This window comes from Schistocerca piceifrons, chromosome 11 (genome assembly GCF_021461385.2).
Source record: "Schistocerca piceifrons isolate TAMUIC-IGC-003096 chromosome 11, iqSchPice1.1, whole genome shotgun sequence".
In the NCBI taxonomy this organism is placed as follows: domain Eukaryota; kingdom Metazoa; phylum Arthropoda; class Insecta; order Orthoptera; family Acrididae; genus Schistocerca; species Schistocerca piceifrons.
In genome coordinates, this window is record NC_060148.1 from 171104254 (window position 1) to 171124807 (window position 20554).

The 20554-nt window shown below is 43.0% G+C and overlaps 1 protein-coding gene across 3 annotated transcripts in view; it reads left to right on the forward strand.

Moving 5' to 3' along the window:
• Positions 1-502: 502 nt before the first annotated feature.
• LOC124720417 (speckle-type POZ protein-like) overlaps positions 503-20554 on the forward strand; it is a 54328-nt gene continuing 34276 nt past the window's right edge. For 2 of the 3 annotated variants that reach the window (XM_047245770.1, XM_047245768.1), the window contains exon 1: positions 14611-14722. The gene's annotated coding sequence lies outside the window, so the exon portion shown is untranslated. Of the gene's footprint in view, positions 619-14610; positions 14723-20554 lie in introns of those variants that run through there. The other variant, XM_047245769.1, reaches the window with a different exon arrangement.

Below are 20554 nucleotides of genomic sequence, written 5' to 3' on the forward strand. Positions count from 1 at the left end.
GTATTGTATTTTTTTACCTTAAAAACACAGGAGGAAATTCGGCATCGGTAATCGCATTTCCAGAACCGATTTGATACTGTTTACAGGACGAACCAGAACGGGTCCTGGCAGATGGCTTTATGAAGAGTGTGTTTATTAGCCGTATGTAGGACTGTTAAAAGTAGGTTTCATATTTCCTTTGGAGCAGTTAAAGTGAATATTAACATATCGTTCGTTTCCCAGAACGGGATGACAGACAAAAACTATTTTTACACTTCACATTTCTTCTCTATTCTATATTTATAATTTTATAAGAAAAGCTATCAGAAGTCCTATCGCCATTCTAATGTACTTCATGGTTGTGTGACACAATGGAGACGTATTACTGTGTTTATTCTTTTTAACGTCTCATTGTTACAGAAATTCCAGAGCCAGTACTGCGTGAGCAGACCAGAGACATCTGGGGGGCTGGTTGCAGTTGGCACGCCGCCCTCTCAGCGGTTGGCAGCACTGCAGCGTGGCAGTCCCTGCGCCTTCTGTTGTCTGACGCATTTGTAGCGAGCTGTTTCCAGTGTGAAGACGTGCGTCCGCATTTTGTGCTGCAGCTTCCGAGTTGATATCTGCTTCTCCGTTAATAAGGTAAAGGTGACCATTTCCATTCGTTCCCGCTATGTTGAATTATTTACTTTTTTGTTTTTGAAAAGCCGTGGTAGTTGTGCGGTCTCACTGTGTTCTCCATCGAGACTATTGCGTATAAAGCAAACTATGAAGGTTACTATGTTCTCAAAATGCTAGCGAATTTCGTATTTAAAATTTTGGTATTTTAAAGCGCTATCGAAATTCCGGTAAAATCTGCTGTTTTACTGACTATAGGCAAGAATGAAAAGCACAGTCATGGACTAGAATTTTTTGTCATTTTCGCCCCATTTTGTTGAATTGTTTTCTCGAAATATTGGGTTGTACTCGTTACGTCTGATGTATAAAAGAACTACCCTGCTTGTAGGTGGGGAATAACGTAACGGAATGGAGGTTGTTTCTCCCTGTCCTGTATTTGCAAACAGCAAGTTGATATTTTTACTTTTGTGGAGTAATGTTTTCGGCGACAATTCCGCCTCTTGGGTAGTCAGTTAGATAAGGTTGTGCTCCATTTCGTCTCTATTGTATTTGTGTAATTGCAGAAATCAATGAATTCTTACGTTGACCTCAAAATGTTCGTCTTTATGGGTTTAGTACTGTATTCACGTAGATTAATAATCGTGTATCTTCAGACTGACTGTGGCTTATTCTTACCAAACAGCACTCCTTTTTCTAACAATGTAAGTATTTGAATGAGGAAAACAATACCGTACATTAAGCGCCTATATTGAAACATTTTTTTGCTAAAACCAGTCGTCCTCAATGTATTTTCTGAAAAGTCATCATTGGTCAGAACGATATAGAAATACGTGGTGTGACGATTACAGATGTTACTGCAGCAAACTATTATCCATATTCGTGATGGAGCAGTGCACAGGCGAACTCCTGGTTCACGGTGTGTCCGTTGGACTCACGAACCGGCAGTTCGCTCGTGGACTGATCGACAACAAAAGGTTGTGAAGTCTCTTCGGGAGGAGATATTTATTTATTTATATTTTTCTCATTTGTTCGGAGTCTTTAAACAGACGCGCGAGTGTAATTGTGTGGTCCAAGATGCAAAAATTGTTGAATGCATTATTAGCCTCGGCGTATTTGTACTTTCAGAGCATGGACTCAAATATTGAAATCATCCTGGACCCACGCAACATGTTCAGACTGTGGTAGGCAAATCCTGTCTCTCGGCGTAAGCTGGAAAGTAAAATCTCAAAACTAGTCTTGCTCTCGTCTGCAGGTGACTGCTGTGAAAAAATGTGTTACATGTTAAAGCGGCTGATCTGAGCTTCCGCTATCAGTTTGAATTATAGGGAGACGCGTAATGGCGTCTGCTGAAGCAGAGACCGCGAAAATAGTGGAGCTGTAAGCTTCTTAAGAAAAATTAATTCGATGCAAGGAACATGAGGGCTCACTGTACATCGAAATAACGCACATTTGAACTTTAACGTACAATATTAGCAACATCTAACTTACGTGGTACAGTATGTCTTCTACCTATTACAACAATAATCAAGGAGCGTTATTCTCCCGTATTAATTCCATAGAAGTTTACATTTAAGGAGTTTACTCCTTGATACGAAGATTAAATTTAATATTTACTATAAAATTTTACGCCGTCTTTGCGGTCGGTGATAAACGAGGTTCGTGTACATTTACTTCTTTCGCGAGATACATTTCTCGTTCCAAGTTTTTCAAATGTCTGTACGACACAATTGTCTCTTGATAGAAACTGAGGATTCACATATATATTCTTGTTAAACAAAGCCACAGGAGTTGTTGAGTAACACTTTATTAGCTTAAATAAACTGCTGCTGCGGTTTTAACGAGAATACATTCTTATAACTGTAGTTGCGTACAATATAAACTGTATTGCTATTACGTAGAGCAAGCAGTGCAGTTTATATCACAGCAAGCGGATCTCTTGATACTAATACGCAGAGAGTAATTTCAACGTCTTTTGTTGAAGTAAACGAAAAAATAGGAATGCCAACAGTAGACAAACGTCCAGGTACAAGGAGTGATATAAACTCCTCACTACGTCCCTGAAACCCTGGTTACGCTGATAGGTCAGTAGCACAGGTGTTCTAGGTTAGGTTGGAATAAGACGGTATGGTTGGAGACGGGTAATCCATTGGATGTGAATGGGCAACAGATTGTTATGCAGCAGCGGCTGATGTCCACTTTGCACTGTAATTAAGGCACTTTGCCATATACAGGGCGAGTGAGGAGGAAAGGTACATGCTTTCAGATGCGATAGTATAAGTGATACTGAACAAAACACTTCATGTGGACAATTGCCATATTGCGAATGGTTTCCGAGGTAGAATGTTTATTACTTCTGTACGTTCTTCTTAATAACACCTCGTATTCCAAGGAGAACGTGTCTTAGTACACGATTAAACTAAATTTAATTTGCTACAAAAAGGTCCTATTTATTTTTTGTCTATGACTAACAGTTTGCGCGGAGACATCAGTCAAACGAGATGGGTAGTGGTATTAACAGGTACCATATTTTTGAATTGCTAGTTTCGACACACCTTGTAGAGTACTGTTGTTGTTGTGGTCTTCAGTCCTGAGACTGGTTTGATGCAGCTCTCCATGCTACTCTATCCTGTGCAAGCTTCTTCGTCTCCCAGTACCTACTGCAGCCTACATCCTTCTGAATCTGCTTAGTGTATTCATCTCTTGGTCTCCCTCTACGATTTTTACCCTCCACGCTGCCCTCCAATGCCAAGTTTGTGATCCCTTGATGCCTCAAATCATGTCCTACCAACCGATCCCTTCTTCTAGTCAAGTTGTGCCACAAACTTCTCTTCTCCCCAATCCTATTCAGTACCTCCTCATTAGCTATGTGATCTACCCACCTTATCTTCAGCACTCTTCTGTAGCACCACATTTCAAAAGCTTCTATTCTCTTCTTGTTCAAACTATTTATCGTCCATGTTTCACTTCCATACACTCCATACAAGTACTTTCAGAAACAACTTCCTGACACTTAAATCTATACTCCATGTTAACAAATTTCTCTTCTTCAGAAACGCTTTCCTTGCCATTGCCAGTCTACATTTTATATCCTCTCTACTTCGACCATCAGTTATTTTGCTCCCCAAATAGCAAAACTCCTTTACTACTTTAAGTGTCTCATTTCCTAATCTAATCCCCTCAGCATCACCCGATTTAATTTGACTACATTCCATTATCCTCGTTTTGCTTTTGTTGATGTTCATCTTATATCCTCCTTTCAAGACACTGTCCATTCCGTTCAACTGCTCTTCAAAGTCCTTTGCTGTCTCTGACAGAATTACAATGTCATCTGCGAACTTCAAAGTTTTTACTTCTTCTCCATGAATTTTAATACCTACTCCGAATTTTTCTTTTGTTTCCTTTACTGCTTGCTCAATATACAGATTGAAAAACATCGGGGAGAGGCTACAACCCTGTCTCACTCCTTTCCCAACCACTGCTTCCCTTTCATGCCCCTCGACTCTTATAACTGCCATCTGGTTTCTGTACAAATTGTAAATAGCCTTTCGCTCCCTGTATTTTACCCCTGCCACCTTCAGAATTTGAAAGAGAGTATTCCAGTTAACATGTTCAGGCTGTGGTAGTCTAATCCTAGCTCTCGGCGTAAGCTGGAAAGTAAAATCTCAAAACTAGTCTTGCTCTCGTCTGCAGGTGACTGCTGTGAAAAAATGTCCGTTACATGTTAACTCGCAGCAAAAAACTTTCTCATCAACATCGTTTGGTTGCAGATGACAAGCTACCAGTAGTAATTAACACAAATGTGATCCACACAATTCGTGCACACCAAACGCAAAGGTATCTACAACAAGAAGTGATCTGCTGTTTGTACTAAAAATGAACATAATTTTATAATCATTTAACAAAAATCTTCACATTGCGGAATAAATAAAAACGAAAACCCATTGATGATGGCACAGTGGTGCCGAAACATGTTTGGGTATTGAGAAAAACGATGTTTTGCTCAACTGGCGGACCTCACATCCAAAAAATTTTACCACACTTTCACTGCTCATGCCTTCAACCTTGGCATCAGTCATGGCGTTTCACTGCTTCGTTAGTACCGACGCTATTGGCAACATAGTTTGCAGTTAGTACCTACAGACACCATTGAAAGTATCGGCGAAATTATATAATTGTACGCCAAACACGTTGGGAGATAAGACGTCATAAAGATATACACGCGCGGAAAACCAGGTTTTGCTTAAAACGAAGCGCAAATTAACCAGACCGTACTCGCACAGCGTTCCATGGCCAGAGCACTTGGAGGCTTCGAAGGCACGTCAGGAATAATTCCAAACCGTTCTGAATCTTTCTCTCGCTTGCGCGTTTGACGTCTGATATCACAAACGTCAGCTCACTTGTAAAGTAAAGAGACGTCGGAAGTTGTTCCTGTGGCCGACTCGTGGCGTCATGCCCGACGTGCTTGCGTGTGTTTCAGTATTTTTACAATTTCCTGGAATCGAGGCTGTGGTGGACGAGAAATCTGTTGCGTTCCCCAATATCTTGGTTAGACTGAGGCGACGATTTGGTTAGTAGTTGGCGAACGTCCGTGCCTCGTAAAATAAAACCTTTCGTATTCATTAGTATCGTTGTGTGACGTCACGTCTCCTCTTTTGAGATTTGCTGATGAAACGGAAGCAGCCACACGCCACACTTTCCTTGTTCTGTTCCACGTTGCAGCGCTTCGTCTGGCTGTTCTCGTGTTAAAAATTTGCGTGATGAGAGAGCGTATGATGTGCTGAGAGAGCAAAGCATCAGAGATCCCTTGCAGACGCGTCGAGTTGTGTGCAGCTTGTTGTGCAGAAAAGTTGTTGCAGTCGTGTCTCAAGAAAGAGTGAATCTTACCGGTTCTGACGCAGCCGCTGGCCAACTTCTTTACTCGAGGTTCAGTAGACGAGATTAAAGGGCGGCGTAAATTTTTATGTGCAGCCTGTAACGACGGTAGAATATAGATTTAAATTCTGTCATTTCCAGGGCGATAACTGCGAGACTCGAGATGATTTGTTACTAGTTTGCGCCAGAGGACCGAATCATGTCAGAATGATAACATTTGTGGAGACATACGAATTATGTTTGACAGACACGTATGGCACATTTTATTTCGTTTGGCCACATACTGCGACAGAAGACTTACCCGTTGTTGACAGTAAGCCACTGCTTTGCAAACATGGGCAGTCTCTGACATCACATTTACCGACACTTAAGCGAGACAAAAATTACTGAAAATGGCCCCGTTTTGAAGAGGTCAGAAGTGTCGAGATCAGTTAAACTGCACGTCGTCATAACTGGCAAGTGTGAGAACCGAAACTAGAGAATTACTGATGACTTTATTAGCGAGTAGGAACGGCAATCACAAACAGGCGTGCAACAAATGGCACATGTAATGAGAAAGTACGCGAAAGCGGAGGGAACTGCTGTACAGAATGCAGAATACACCCAGATTCTCATTTCTGAAATTAATAACTGCATAATAGTAATTAGAAAATAATTATAAGGAAGCCCAGTGTGTCATACATAGTCTAACCTTAATTACATAGGAAAGTGTAAGGTGTGAAAAGAGCATTAAGCTGACGTGCGCCCGAGCGCCGCCATCAGCACTGAGGATGGAAAAGAAAAGAAAAGTGCAGCTGGACTGGTGGAGGGGGGGCCTCGCTGGCCCGAGTACCCTCCACCACACACCAAAGGTGGCCGGGAGCAGCCGCTTTTATTTGTAGAGCACAGTCTAGCTCAGTATTAATTATGTGCTACTAGGTTTAGGACACCTTATCGGAATCAAAGTTAATCTTCAGTGATAGTGAAACAATAACAATATTACGAGGAGGAAAGTAACTACTCACCGTACAGTGGAGATGCTGAGTCACAGATAGGAACAATAAAAGGATTATTTTCACAGTTAAAGCTTTCGGCCAATGGCCTTTCCCAAAACGCACACGCACACACACACACACACACACACACACACACACACACACACGAGTGCAGTCTCAGGCAACTGAAACCACACTGCCATTCGCCGAAAGCTTTAAGTGTGGAAATCTTTTTGTTGCGCCTATCTGCGTCTTAGCTATATGCTGAGTAGCTACTTTGCCTCTATTAATATTGTTACATTCCATCCTGCATTTTCCATTGATTGAATAAAACTGTGACTGTTTAAGAGGGGGGAGGGGCAGGACGACAAACGGACCGATTTGGAATACGAGAGGCACCGCAGGACATTTTAATTTCCACTGCCTTTACTTTTACAAATTTATGAAACTTTCTCAGCATCGTTCTAGGCGCGCAGTCCGGAACCGCGCGACTGCTACGGTCGCAGGTTCGAATCCTGCCTCGGGCATGGATGTGTGTGATGTACTTAGGTTAGTTACGTGTAAGTAGTTCTAAGTTCTAGGGGACTGATGACCACAGCTGTTAAGTCCCATAGTGCTCAGAGCCATTTGAACCATTTTCTCAGCATCACCAGGAAGGATTCAGGATTCACACTTATAGCAGTGGAAGTTCAAAAACATAACAAAACAATTTTTATATGTGAAATTTTATCGTTTTTTCACTTACTATTGGTTGCGTTTGTTGCTATAGGCAAACTCTGCTTCATAAGACACATTCTTTGATGAATTTTGCACAGCATACAAACCATACTCAATGGTGTATGAAACTATAGAATTTTCCAGATCTACCAAAAACTGTGGTAAAAATTGAGGTAATGAACTATACTGCAGCAATGTGTGAATGCTCACAATCTTGATAACCCACTGAATGTGCTATTCCAACTTTAGCCAAAGATTCAAATCCCGCTGGAAAAGTATACTTCAACTCAGATGGTCTTTTTCCTCCTCTACTGTCATTGAAAACGATGACAACGAAATTAAGTACAGGAATCCAGCGAAACCCTCGAGTTCATGCTGCGGTGCTGTGCAAATGAAAAAATTAGTTTTCCACAATTATCAGATGCCAGATGGAGTTTGTCGGATTCCAGTAATTATGACTGGTTCACAGGCGCTTTTCTGATGCTTACTGTAACAATTTTTTGAATGTAAGCGCTGGAGGAATAGAAAAATCAGATTTTCGCCGTTCGGAATATTCGAATTCACCTCGAGTCTTCACGTTTGGAGCAACGGCAGAATATCCGTGTAAGGAGAGGTGGCGACACAGAAGCCACGTCGCGCCTGCCTTATGGCGGCTTCGGTAACAGTGTTGTACAGCGAAGACACGTTGCCAACTGAACCGCTGCAGAAGCTCCAAAGTTGTGAATACCGTGTGGTGAACACGCGTTCAAGGTTTCGGTCCGATTAAGACAGTAAAACACAAATAACTGTCGCAGTTATTAATCTAAGACGTTTCGTTCGCACTCGGCGCATCGATGTATTGCAAGTAATTAAGACTCCAGCTCCTAAACCTAGCTTGAGAAGTGCGAATACGGCATCTAATGAGGATATTCCGGCCCTTGCCACCCACAACTTCGTTCGAAGCTGTAGTCACTTCACTCCCAGCTGGTATCCTTCCTGGAACTTGGCAACAACGCAGAATGGTTGGCAACTCTGCGACCGGCGAGTTACTTCCTTGACGGCACAGAACTATGCTGCTACATTCACTCCATGTTTTCGTGTCATGTTTCAGTTGAATAATGCGAGTGATTTTCACAGCGGCCACTGGGCCGGTAAGTAAGTCACACACGCTGCAGCTGTGAGGTAGCGTGCGCGCCTGCCAGGTGCAAAGCTGCATTCGTTAGCCACTCGAGAATCGCTGAAAGCCACATTTGTAATTCTTTTGTGGCGGAGCTGCAAGCAGGCAGTCGGAAACTCAATAAGGCAATCTTAAGACAACGCTCGACCAAAATTCGTTTCGCTACTTTCCGTACCCCACAGTGTCAGAGCGAAAACCTTAACGGTACTGAGAAATTCATAACGCCACTTTCCTGCCGACGTATTCTTTGTTGTGCATACATAATTTCGTCTATGAACTGCCACATTCTCGTAATACTCGAGTATGATACAGGACATGAAGTAAATACAGAGTAATTCGCGTTAAAATAGGCGTAATCGTCTTACAGACACTTGATGCTTCATTAAGATAGGCTACAGTCGTGATGTTTCTGGTAGCAAGTTCAACTTAATTTGTATTAGTACAGTCAGTATTTTAATTGCGTTTTCCATTCGTTTATTGAACACAAGACTAATCGGTAAGAGAAATTAATCAGCAACAGTATATTCTTTCACAATATCTAAAACAATCTGACGATGCTAAAGTAGTTTACAAATTGTACGCCTGCAGAAATCTACTGGTCCTAACGATGTCATTAAAACAGTGTAGGTTGAAGAGCATTTTCGTCCAGAAATGAATTACCTTGACGGTTGATCGATCAAGAGCGGGAAACGGTAAAAGTTTACGCGTATACTATGAGGGACAGGCGCCTGAGAGATGACTTCCCTATCAATCTCCTGGATAGTTTTGTTCCTCACATCAACAGAATGCGTTATCATGTAGCAGCACGCGTGATGTAGTTTTGTCGGTCGACTTTCTTACACGGCGACCGAAAGGTGTCTCAATTCTTGGCAACAAATTCCAGCTGTGATGGACACACCCTTGGGGGAAGAATTCGTAGTGCAAAACACACTGTTGGAGCTATCAGATGGAAAATATTATGTTCACACTACTCTTTGCACGAGTTTACGCCGTTTGGTAGGGCTCAGCCCTTCATTTCTTCATAGGAAGTTAACGTTAAAGGAATCGTAACTCGTTACCAGGAGTATTGCTTAGGAATGCTCATTGAACGACCTGATGATGTTGAAGCAAAACTGCAATAATAGTCACTGTGTTGATTTTTGTTGTTTTTCGAATTAGAGCATGCAGCACCCCTACACGAGAGTTGTGAACTTTGCCTGTTGAATGGAAACGTCGAATGACGGTTAAATAGTAATCAGTCACATCAGTATTCGAGACTTGCTTGATTTGGAAAATCATTCATGTCAGAACGATCTTTGTTGTAACAAGAAAATATTATTCTGCCGTATTTTGCCGGCCGGGGTGGCCGTGCGGTTCTAGGCGCTACAGTCTGGAGCCCAGCGAACGCTACGGTCGCAGGTTCGAATCCTGTCTCGGGCATGGATGTGTGTGATGTCCTTAGGTTAGTTAGGTTTAAGTAGTTCTAAGTTCTAGGCGACTGATGACCTCAGACGTTAAGTCCCATTGTGATCAGGGCCATATGAACCATTTTTTTCTGGCGTATTTTCCCTCAAAAACACTCTCTCCACATACAGTTCAAATCTTTCGAGTTGCCTCCTGCATTCACCCATCTATTATACCAAAAGTAAACATCTTTTTCCACTTCCGACCCAATTGTACAATGGACGCGAACACGGCCCTGTAAGTTCAGAATACACGACGATTACACCTAGCCCACGGGCTCACACAACACACGGAAGCAGACAACACTTCCTGCTGAGACAGTGTTAACTGATTGTGCAGATCGCTAAACTTCGCGTTCTTAGGGACGGTCGGTTTTATTGGTCACCTTAAGTGAGAGAGACTGACTTCGTCTTAGATTTTATGTCCAAGACTGTGTACGTACATGTAACCGAACGCAATTTCGCATCTGATTGTCGTATACGTAGACTAAGACACACGCGCCCTTAATAGGTTGCAGGCAAGTGTTCGAATTGTGAAATTAGGCTAAATCTAGAAGTTCATTCTGTGGAGACTCCAGTACTACTAAAAGCCAATAATGACTTTATTCTTCCTGCAAAATAATGCTGAAAAACTGATCGATGTCATTGTCCAGTATCGTCGTCGTTGTTGTCTTCAGTCCAGAGACTTGTTTTATGCAGCTCTCCATGCTACTCTATCCTGTGCAAGCTTCATCTGCAGTGCCTACTGCAACCTACATCCTTCTGAATCTACTTAATGTATTCATCTCTTGGTCTCCCTCTACGATTTTTACCCTCCACGCCGCCCTCCAATAGTAAATTACTGATACATTGATGTCTCTGAACGTATCCTACCAACCGATCCCTTCTTCTAGTCACGTTGTGCCACAAATTCCTCATCTTCCCAATTCTGTTCAATACCTCCTCATTAGTTATGTGATCTACCCATCTATTCTTAACCATTATTCTGTAGCACTACATATCGAAAGCTTTTGTTCTATTCTTGTCTAAACTATTTATCGTCAGTTTCACTTCCATACATGGCTAAACTCCGTACAAATACTTCCAGAACAGACTTCCTGACCCATATATTCTCGACGTTAACGAATTTCTCTTCTCCAGAAACGCTTTCCTTGCCATTGCCAGTCTACATTTTATATCCTCTCTACTTCGACCATCAGTTATTTTGCTCCCCAGATAGCAAAACTCCTTCACTACTTTAAGTGTCTCATTTCCTGATCTGTAATTCCCTCAGCACCACCTGATTTAATTCGACTACATTCCATTATCTTCTTTTTGCTTTTGTTGATGTTCATCTTATATTCTCCTTTCAAGACACTGTCCATTCCATTCAACTGCTCTTCCAGGTCCTTTGCTGTCTCTGACAGAATTACAATGTCATCAGCAAACCTCAAAGTTTTCATTTTTGCTCCATGGATTTTAATCCCTACACCAAATTTTTCTTTTGTTTCCTTTTCTGTAAGCTCAGCATACAGATTAACATAACCCTGTCTCACTCCTTTCACAACGACTGCTTCCCTTTCATGACGATCAACTCTTACAACTGCCATCTGGTTTCTGTACAAATTGTGAATTGCCTTTCGCTCCCTGCATTTGACTCCTGCCACATTGAGAATTTGAGAAGGAGTATGCCAGTCAACATTGTGAAAATCTTTCTCTAAGTCTACAAATGCTAGAAACATAGGTTTGCCTTTCCTTAATCTAAGACAATTCGTAGGGTCAGTATTGCCTCACGTGTTCCAGCATTTCTACGGAAACTCGACGGGTCTTTCCCAAGGTCGGCATGTACCAGTTTTTTCTTTCGTCTGTAAAGAATTCGTGTCAGGATATTGCAGCTGTGACTTAGCTAATAATTCCGTAATTTTCGCACCTGTCAACACCTGCTTTCTTTGGGATTGGAATTATTATATTCTTCTTGAAGTCTTGGGGGTATTTAGCCCGTCTCTTAAATCTTGCTCACTAGATAGTTTTCTCAGGGCTGGTTCTCCCAAGGTTATCAGTAGTTCTAATGGAATGTTATCTGCTGCCCCGGCCTTGTTTCGAAGTAGGCGTTTCAGTGCTCTGTCAAACTCTTCATGCAGTATCGCATCTCCCATTTCGTCTTCACCTGCGTCCTCTTCCATTTCTATAATATTGCTCTCGAGTACGTCGTCCTTGTATAGACCCTCTACATACTCCTGCCACCTTTCTGCTTTCCCTTCTTTGTTTAGAACTTGTTTTCGACCTGAGCTCTTAATATTCCTACAAGTGGTTCTGTTTCCGCCAAAGGTCTCTCTTAATTTTCCTGTAGGCAGTATCTTACCCCTAGTGAAATATGCCTCTACATCCTTACTTTTTTCTCCTCTAGTGATCCCTGGTTAGCCATTTGGACTTCCTGTCAATCTCATTTTTGAGACGTTGGTATTCCTTTTTGCCTGCTTCATTTATTGCATTTTTATATTTTCTCTCATCAATTAAATTCAATATCTGTTCTGTTACCCAAGGATTTCTCAGCATATTACTAATAATGTTAATGCTCTGAAAACTCAAATACCCTGCAGTCTAATTTTTTTCTGTTGGCTATACACTACTGGCCATTAAAATTGCTACACCACGAAGATGACGTGCTCCAGACGCGAAATTTGACAGGAAGCAGATGCTGTGATATGCAAATGATTAGCTTTTCAGAGCATACACGCAAGGTTGGCGCCGGTAGCGGTACCTACAACGTGCTGACGTGAGGAAAGTTTCCAACGGATTTCTCATACACAAATAGCAGTTGACCGGCGTTGCCTGGTGAAACGTTGTTGTGATGCCTCGTGTAAGGAGGGGAAATACGTACCATCACGTTTCTGACTTTGATAAAGGGCGGATTGTAGCCTATCGCGATTGCGGTTTATCGTATCGCGACATTGCTGCTCGTGTTGGTCGAGATCCAATGACTGTTGGCGGAATATGGAATCGGTGGGTTCAGGAGGGTAATACGGAACGCCGTGCTAGATCCCAACGGCCTCGTATCACTAGGGGTCGAGATGACAGGCATCTTATCCGCATGGCTGTAACGGATCGTGCAGCCACATCTCGATCCCTGAGTCAACAGATGAGGACGTTTGCAAGACGACAACCATCTGCACGAACAGTTCGACGACGTTTGCAGCAGCACGGACTATCAGCTCGGAGACCGTGGCTGTGGTTACCCTTGGCGCTGCATCAAAGACAGAAGCGCCTGCTGTGGTGTACTCAACGACGAACCTGGGTGCACGAATGGCAAAACGTCATTTTTTTTTTTCGAGATGAATCTAGGTTCTGTTTACAGCATCGTGATGGTCGCATCCGTGTTTGGTGACATCGCGGTGAACGCACATTGGAAGCGTGTATTCGTCATCGCCATATTGGCGTATCACCAATTGAAAACGCCTGGTCAATGGTGGCCGAGCAACTGGCTCGTCACAATACGCCAGTCACTACTCTTGACGAACTGTGGTATCGTGTTGAAGCTGCATGGGCAGCTGTACCTGTACACGCCAACCTAGCTCTCTTTGACTCAATGCCCAGGCGTATCAAGGGCGTTATTACGGCCAGAGGTGGTTGTTCTGGGTACTGACTTCTCAGGATCTGTGCACCCAAATTGCGTGAGAACGTAATCAGATGTCAGTTCTAGTATAATGTATTTGCCCAATGAATACCCGTTTATCATCTGCATTTCTTCTTGGTGTAGCAATTTTAATGGCCGGTACTGTTTTTTATCATGTAATAAGACATTAAAAACTTTATTAAACATTAAAAAACTACACTACTAATTTTCAGGTTTTAATTTTCTTCTCAGAGGTTTCCTGTGCACTAGCTGGAATTTTTTCGGAGAAATCTAGCTAGATTGACTTCTTGCAGCAATGGCAAAGATAAGAAGTCTTTCTCTTCTTTTTTGGGTGACAGATGGAGCGTGTTTTGCTTTTCTCCAATCGTTGTACCACTACTTGTACGTCCGGTTCTGGTAGGCGCAATACAAGATGAATCGACACACGAAGTTCGCGGTCTATGCGGTAATGGTTGACTCGCTCTTTATTGTGCCGTGAGCAACGAGTTTGCAGGATTCATCAAAAAATCAAAGCACCTCATCTGAGTATAGTTTCTGTAGGAATTGTGAAGGACAAAAGCGTTCACACCACTTACGCCCAACACGCGGAAAAGTATTATCGTCTGCCATCGCTGGAAGAGACTTCGGTCACCTCCGACATTTGTTTCAATGAAACGTATATCTAGCAGGACCTTAAGCTAAAGATGGGGTCTCTACAATTGTCTTTACCACTTCGATAACTCTCATCATTTAAGGATGTCCCAGGTGGCGAAACAAATTCGCCTGCGCTGTTCCTGTAGCGAAATATATCTTCCCTTTCAACTTCGTTGTGACTATCTAATCAAACACGATAGAACAGTATTCTCAAAGTGAAGGAGCGTAACACGGACAGCAGAGGGAGACTCGGCTACTGAATCCGTAGCGCAGAGTCCACAGAGGGGGGCCTCGGAGAGCGCTGGCACGAAAGCAGCATTGGTGGTGTAGCTTCAGGCCAGACTGCAGAGAACAGCCCCGCCCGTACGCATCAGCAGCAGAGTGGCAGCAAACGCTGGGTCGTTACGGCGTAGCTGTCAAAATGGCGCTGAGAGGGGCTGAGCGGACGTACAGGGAGTTGGTTTATTCGGAATGCAGTGTTCTGTCGCGGGAAGCGTGGAGACTGCTCCGTTCTTGGAGAGAGAGAGAATAATAGTGCAGGAGGCGCTGACGTGACGGCTCGCTGCGTCAGCTGCTGATGGTTGGGGGGGGGGGGGGGGGCGGGGGCGAAGGGGTCACGTGACGTCGCAGCCGCCGCCCCTCCTCTTCTAGAACAGTCTCTTGCGAGGCGGCGCTCAGTCGCTTTCCTACAGCAGGGCAGGCGTGTTCGTGGACGCAACAGGTAGGACTAGTTACGTAAACATCGATAAACTAACGATCAATTATTAGCCTCTGCACTATCGTCATTATCGGGTCGTTTATAATGAAATCGTCTTCTATAGACTCGTGAATGTTTTGGGATGTTGTTTTACTGGATTCCTGATATTCACGGTACACTCGTGAAATTGTCGTTCGGGGAAAACCCCACTTGATCGCTACCTCGGAGATGTTTTGTCCCATGGCTAGTCCGCCGACTGTCACACCACGTTCCAACTTACTTCACTGTTGTTAACCTGCCGTTGTAGCAGCAGTAACCGATGTGAGGCTAAGCGCAAATTGACTTCCTTTTTTTTCACTCCAGTCACTAATTTTTTAAGAGTTATCGACAGTCATAGTGCGCGTCATTTATGACGGCGGCCGGGTTTAGGTTCGTTCCGCGCATCTGACGTCACAAAACAGTCAGCCAATGAACAGAGAACGACGTTGCCGGAGCTCGACTGCAGTGCAGAGCACGGACGAGTGTCTTCAGTTTACAAACGTTCAGTTATAAATAAAGTAACTGAACAAAAGCAATGTCATGATAGCAGACTTTTATAGAATGTTTGGGAAAAGCATTCTTTATACCAATTGCTTCATATTCTATTAATTAAACCAAACAAGCAATAATCCTACTAATTCAGGCGATATCAAGGAAAGGCGTTTGTATCATTATCGCGAACCTCTTTTTTCGCAATAAAGAACAGCGGTAATTGTCTATTTCCTATTGTACTTCGACGAAACGTGAGTAATTCATAGTCATACCAACAGCGTTTGTCGGTATTTTGCGTCCTTTTTAGAATCCTCCCGGAGTTCTGTTCACCGACGAGCTGCGTTGCCATAATGGTTAAGGTGCATAGGGGCTACGCAAAAGGTGCCGAGTTCAAACCTTCATGCCGGCACGGTTAACTCGGCGTGTTCGGTCAGAGGGTTATCTGCCCTCTGTAATAAAAAAAAAAAAACTGAGTTAATTGATCAACGACGAACCAAAACGGGTGTCTTGCGACGTCCGCCACGAGCAGATGAAACGAACAAACACGAACAAAATGAGATTAAAAGAAACCTTGTTCGGAGCTTGATATTTTCTTTAATTATAAACAATATCAAAGTGTCCAACTGCATGAATTTGAATGTATTTTTTTGAAATTTCTAGTGCTTTGTCTCTTCATTATAATAACAATAAGTTCTCGGTTTTTCTAATTTCGTCCTCCAGTATTTCTTTTCACAGCAATTAAAAACAGCGAAAAGTCACACAAACATCATTCATGTTATCTGTTTTGTTTGTATATCTTCTCTTCCGCAGTCGCTGTTCTACTATTCATATTGAGATATATTCTTTCGCGACAGTATTAAAAGTATTATTGAGGGCAGAATTTCGGCTCGTACGTTGCCGAGCTACTTGATTGTCTGACGCAATTGTTTGCTTGGCTGCTTTGGCAACGTCATATTCAATGTTTTCGTCGACTGATCTATGTTTTGGCAAGTATTTGCTATCCGTTGTGACAAATACAAATTGTTTGCGCACTGTGCCTCACTCACAATATATTTTAGTTTCTATGTTTTATTACGCCCAGAATTCAGTTTTGTGTAGTTCGCCAACTTTGTTTTAATCAGAACGTTTTGGAAAAAAGCGAAATGACTGTGGTAGAAATAAGTTTTATTACAGTCGCGAAAGACGGAATATTTCTCAATATTACATACGTCACCTATCAGGTACTTTAATGAGATATTGTTATACAGTAAATTTTATATGAAATTTAGATATCTTGTCCACATTTCATTCTCAACTTTGTGGCAACTAAAATCGACCATACGGAAAGTATACGCTATGTTTGCGAACTATACTATACTATGGCGTTGCTTCTCTTACATCTACATCTACATGATCACTCTGCAATTCACATTTAAGTGCTTGGCAGAGGGTTCATCGAACCACAATTATACTCTCCACCATTCCACTCCCGAACAGCGCGCAGGAAAAACGAACACCTAAACCATTCTGTTCGAGCTCTGATTTCTCTTATTTTATTTTGATGATCGTTCCTACCTATGTAGGTTGGGCTATACAAAATATTTTCGCATTCGGAAGAGAAAGTTGGTGACTGAAATTTCGTAAATAGATCTCGCATCGACGAAAAACGCCTTTGCTTTAATGACTTCCATCCCAACTCGCGTATCATATCTGCCACACTCTCTCCCCTATTACGTGATAATACAAAACGAGCTGCCCCTTTTTGCACCCTTTCGATGACCTCCGTCAATCCCACCTGGGCCGCCGCGGTGGCCGTGCGGTTCTAGGCGCTACAGTCTGGAACCGCGCGACTGCTACGGTCGCAGGTTCGAATCCTGCCTCGGGCATGGATGTGTGGGGTGTCCTTAGGTTAGTTAGGTTTAAGTAGTTGTAAGTTCTAGGGGACTGATGACCTCAGATGTTAAGTCCCATAGTGCTCACAGCCATTTGAACCAATCCCACCTGGTAAGGATCCCACACCGCGCAGCAATATTCTAACAGAGGACGAACGAGTGTAGTGTAAGCTGTCACTTTAGACAGCTTGTTGCATCTTCTAAGTGTCCTGCCAATGAAATGCAACCTTTGGCTCGCCTTCCTCACAATATTATCTGTGTGTTCTTTCGAACTGAAGTTGTTCGTAATTTTAACACCAAGGTACTTAGTTGAATTGACAACCTTGAGAATTGTACTATTTATCGAGTAATCGAATTCCAACGGATTTCTTTTGGAACTCGTGTGGATCACCTCACACTTTTCGTTATTTAGCGTCAACTGCCACCTGCCACACCATACAGTAATCTTTTCTAAATCGCTTTGCAACTGATACTGGTCTTCGGATGACCTTACTAGACGGTAAATTGCAGCATCATCTGCGAACAACCTAAGAGAACTGCTCAGATTGTCACCCAGGTCATTTATATAGATCAGGAACAGCAGAGGTCCCAGGACGCTTCCCTGGGGAACACCTCATATCACTTCAGTTTTACTCGACGATTTGCCGTCTATTACTACGAACTGCGACCTTCCTGACGGGAAGTCACGAATCCAGTAGCACAACTGATTACGTATCAATAGATCGTTCCGTTCGAGGTTATTCATAATGTTTGAGTACAGTATATGCTCCAAAAACCTACTGCAAACCGACGTCAATGATATAGGTCTGTAGTTCGATGGATTACTCCTACTACCCTTGTTACACACTGGTGCGACCTGCGCAATTTTCCACCTGTAGGTACAGATCTGTCGGTGAGCGAGCGGTTGTATATGATTTATAAGTAGGGAGCTATTGTATCAGCGTAATCTGAAAGGAACTTAATCGGTATACAATCTAGACCTGAAGACTTGGCCCGTATCAAGCGATTTGTGTTGCTTCGCAACCCCTAAGGTATCTACTTCTAAGAAACTCATGCTAGCAGCTGTTCGTGTTTCGAATTGTGGAATATTCCATTCGTCTTCCCTGGTGAAGGAATTTCGGAAAACTGCGTTCAATAACTCCACTTTAGCGGCACAGTTGTCGGTAACAGTACCATCGGCACTGCGCAGCGAAGGTATTGACTGCGTCTTGCCGCTTGTGTACTTTACACACGACCAGAAGTTCTTCGGATTTCCTAGCGCGTGTGTCGTTTGCAACTGGCAACGCAGCAATCTCCCGCGTCTGGGCGGGCATGCGCGAGCCGCCGAGATAAAAGAATTGATATAGTGAAACAAGGGTTCCCTAGTATAAAAATAAACGTCAAATTTCTTCTCTTATGTTACTCCAAAGTTTCGTAACCTATTGAGGTCTTTGTTGCCAATTACTTGTTGAATGAGGGACTCTGTTTCAGAATTCTGTCGCAGTAGCTGCTGAGATGAGTTTGTGCTAATTACGCTTTGTTTTGACAATGGAAGTACTATTAAACCTGTCAACAAGAGAAATGTGGACGTTACTCATAAATGGTGATGTTTCTTCGAATCAGAAAACTTCAACAACTCACACAAAGACTGCCAATTCTGTTGGAATTTTGGTTGAATCCCCATAACCCATCGGTATTTTTGACACTGAGCGACAGGAATGGAAACTTGCCCAAGGATTTTATTCCTTCTCTTGATCTGAGCATGATTTAAATTAATGACGAGCGCTCTTTCAGGCGGAATGATAGGAAGACGCCAGATGCTGGTTACTCACATACGGCTTGCAAAACTCACAATGTGCAGTTCGCGAATAAAATAGTTCTTACTGAGAAAAATAAAAAAAATGATCTGTCGCACAACACAGTGGTCAGTGCATTGTCAGCAGCTGAGCATAATGCGCACGAAAGTAATGTGGAAGGCAGCCATTTGTGCCTCGTGAGCGATAGTTCGAAAAACATTGTCATGAAAGTAGAGGTGCCTTTGTCAGCAACACATTTCAACAAATTAAATATATTTAATTACCACACTCTTTCAGGAAACTCCTACTTTCGTAATAATACCGACATTTTTTTTATTTGTGTAGCCTGTTGCATAATTCGTTTATTAATGCTCACACTGTGTATGCAACAATTGAAATCGTTTCTCTCAACATGGCGAGCCAATTAAAAGATGATTATTTGTGACTGTTTTTCGACTGTTTCTAGCTTGCCGTGGAAATGTGATGTCCACATGTACATAGTATAATGTCTCTCATTACATCAGTATCCAAATAACGATAGTGGAACATGCGTACTACATTCCTTTGGACGATTTTTTCCAGATGCACAAAGGGGTCATATCTGTGGAAATTACACGTTTTCGACTTTTTGCAACAGATCGTAGAGATACGTCAGCGTAACAGGCAACAAGTAGATAACCGTGTTTTACTTTCCTGCCTTGCCTCTAAATCACGTGATTTTATAATATTCCTTACTTCCTTAATCACTTCCTTCACGTCTGTCCGTTCTTCCGATCTGAAAACATTCTGGAGGCAGAAAATATAATCCGCGTTGCTAATGGCTCACCAGTTATTGAACCGTGCATTGTTCTTGACAAAAGAATAAACAAAACGAAAGAACTGTACAGATGTATGTAACTGAAAACTATTATGTACTAACGAAAATAGATGGAGCGCTTAAACGGCGCAAAACGAAACATACCTCAGTGACAGTAAAATACAGTATACAGCAAGGCCGTATTTTTCGGATGGGCAGTACTTTCACTGGCCATATGCGCCATGCCAAGTGGACATACGGCAGGACTGCCTCCCCGCCCCATCCCTGCCTCAGTGCTCGCGCGGCGCGAGAAACTGTGCCGCAACCAGAGCGCCGCGCGACCTGGCGCAGACGCGCGTCGCGTCCCAGTCGCGTCGCGTCGCAGTTCGAGCAGTCCCATTTGAACCTGTGAAGTTACGAAAACGCGCGCTGCACTGGGTCGCGCTATACGCGTCTTAATTTGCGTCTAGCTTAACAACTGCGCCACTTTTGTGTTACACAGGCGTTGCCGACCGCAGCGCCATATTCTGCGTGTTTATATTGTGTCTGAATACGTATAGAGTCTGTCTGTAAACTGAAGAGCGAGCGAGCGAGTCCCCACTCTGCCTACCCTGCTACGTCACAGGGCGCTTCTACAGGCTGTTTCACAACGTAGTACCGGCCCTGCGGCGGTGCGCGCTTCATATCTGTGGCGACGCCGCGTACAGATACGTCCCGGCTGTGTTTATTTTTAGACAAATGCATTAAGAGTATAAGGAAAACAAAAGACGATAGCTTCTTCGAAACAAAACATTATAGAGTAAATAATATTAACATAAGAACGGAAGTCAGTATTCTACTACAAACATAGAACCGAATGCCTCTTCATGTGAATGTATGTTCC